The sequence below is a fragment of the Crocuta crocuta genome, unplaced genomic scaffold (assembly GCF_008692635.1).
Source record: "Crocuta crocuta isolate KB4526 unplaced genomic scaffold, BGI_CrCroc_1.0 scaffold467, whole genome shotgun sequence".
NCBI lineage: Eukaryota > Metazoa > Chordata > Mammalia > Carnivora > Hyaenidae > Crocuta > Crocuta crocuta.
In genome coordinates, this window is record NW_027530632.1 from 1,716,727 (window position 1) to 1,719,295 (window position 2,569).

At 52.4% G+C, this 2,569-nt stretch overlaps 1 protein-coding gene across 3 annotated transcripts in view; it reads left to right on the forward strand.

Annotated features, from left to right (window-relative positions):
- Positions 1–2,569, forward strand: part of EFHC2 (EF-hand domain containing 2) — a 181,624-nt gene that overhangs the window by 111,272 nt on the left and 67,783 nt on the right. The window lies entirely within an intron of this gene.

Consider the following 2,569-nt stretch of genomic DNA (forward strand, 5'->3'; position numbering starts at 1 on the left):
GACTTGGCCGCCGCTGCCGGCCGCCTCTGTTTACACGCCGGGCCCTCCGATGCCCGGCATCACGGGTGCCAGGCACAGGCAGGAGGCAGGCCCGGGGTTGAATCGGGTTTCCTGGGTTTTCTGCTGACGCGGACAATGTTTTCCTAAGGAAATTTCAGCAGCTATAGGAAATGAAGAAAATCTGGTGCCNTGCGGAAGGGCAGGAACGGAACAAACAGAAACCCCGAGGGAACCCTGAGAGTTGCTGGGGTTGCAGCTTTCCGTAACGGGAGCCACCTGAGGCCTGAATGAGAGTTCAAGGACCAGCTGGCAGTGTGAGCTCAGAGAGTCTTTTCGTTTGAAAGGAGGTGGCCGATGGGTCCTGTTACCGAAAGGACCGGGGTGGCAGTGCTGTTGTGGAAAAATAACATGTTGATAAAATCTCGATTCCAAGTGTGGACTGGCTTGGTGTGCAAACACGTGTATTTGCGAGTCCTTGCCTGATACCGACAAACCTGTCTGGGGGCGCCTGGGGAGGCTCAGTCGGTTTCGAAACTCTTGGTTTCGGCTCAGGTCACGATCCCACAGCTTTGTGGGTTTGAGCCCCACCCCAGGCTCTGTGCTGATAGTGTGGGGCCTGCTTGGGATTCCCTTCCTCCCTCCCTCTCTCTGCTCCCCCACCCCGATCGTGCTCTCTCTCTCTCAAAACAAATAAACTTAGAAAGGAAGGAAGGAAGGAAAGGAAAGAAAAGAAAAATCTGTCCAGAAAAGTCTGCCTGTAGGGGAACCCAGGGGGCTCATTTGGTTGAGCATCCGACTCTTGACTTCGGCTCATGTCATGATCCCAGGGTTGTGGGATCGAGCCCGGCATCCACCTCCACGCTGAGCGTGGGGCCTGCTTCAGATTCGTTTTCTCTCTGTCCCTCTCCCTCTCTCCCTCCCTCTGCCCTTCTCCCTGACTTGCCTGCACCCTCTCTACCTCTCAGATAAAAAAAAGTAAATGTCTGCCTGTAAGTAATAATAATATTTATGTGCTAGCTGTGTGTGTGTGTGTGTGTGTGTGTGTGTGTGTGTGTGTGTGTNTCTCTTTCATTTATATATAAAATGCTCAGAAGTAAGTTGCTAAGATCAGTCTCTCTGCATATATCATCCCATCCTTGTGTGTTTGGGTCCTCTGAGCAGCGGGTACCAAGGCTGAGTTAGATAAGCAAGTGAGGCACTGGGAGAAACGCATATGAAGGATAAACGGGGCGGGAGCAAGAGTTGGTGTGGAGACCGAAATGTAGGTCTGAGCCCTGAGAAAGGAGAGGGAAGGGGGGAGGTTGGGGTAGGAAAGGTCTAAGACCCCATGCAGCTCTGCGAAAGTGCCAGCCAGGCCGATGGGGAGCCTGAGAGCAAAGGCTACCCGTAGAAGTCCCAGGTCAGGCAGGAATGGCCCAGCCCTGGTGCCCCCACCGCGGTCCCTGGGAGGAAGACAGCCTGGGCAGAGTATGGCCTTGGCAGGAATGCTCGAAGCAATCGCGACGGTACAGCAACCGCAGGCCGTCAGCTCTCCTCTGCACGATCTCTCTCTTTTTAAGGTTTATTTATTTTGAGAGAGAGCGAGAGAGAGAGAGCACGCGCATGCACATGTGCAAGTGGGGGAAGGGCAGAGAGAGAGGAGTTGAGAGAGAACCCCAAGCAGGCTCTGGGCTGCCAGCATGGAGCCCGATGTGGGCTTCACCTCACGACCATGAGACCATGACCTGAGCCGAAACCAAGAGTCGGACACCTAAGCAATTGAGCCACCCAGGCGCCCCCTCGTCATGGTCTGTTTTGATGGTAGTCCCAGGCAGTGCTCCCCGGGGTTGCCCCACCATTTCCCCATCGGTGGTGTTAGGACGTCGGGTTAGCATAGAACGGAACGGGAGCCCTTCAGAAGCACAGAATTCAGGTGAGAGGCTTGAAAAGAGGGCAGTTAGACTTCTGGAGACCAGTAGGCTCAGCTAGGAAGGAAACCTAACTCCACACTTACTGGCCAAGAGGCCTTAAACATGTACTTCCCCTGAGTTCCACTTTTCCTCATCTTTAAACAGTGACTGTTCCAGGGGCGCCTGGGTGGCTTAGTCGGTTGAGCGACCGACTTTCGCTTAGGTCATGATCTCGCGGTTCGCGGGTGCGAGCCCCGNGAATTTGTTTCAGAAACCTGTTTATAATCCAAAGCACTCATATATCAAGGCAAATTTCAAGAACCGTTGGCTCAGTTGCGATCATGTGACTGACATTCAGCGGCAAGTACTGCTCGTATCGCAAGACATCGCTTGTCGATCGAGTTAAAGTTTGTGAGAAACGCTTGCTTGTCTCGTGGAACACTCACTGAACAAGTTGCTCGCAATCCAAGGCTTTACTCTGTGTGTAAGATACAAAAGGCTTTTCTCCTTTCAGAAAGATACAAGCAGGGTAGGACATTATCTGCTTTCGGCAGCCCACGTGAAACCTGCATTATCTGAAAATTACCCTTAACAAGGACTTTCTATGCCAAGGAAGATTAATATATACTCTTTAATATCAATCTGAGGAGCCTTTTCAGAAGAGCTTATAGATCCAATCA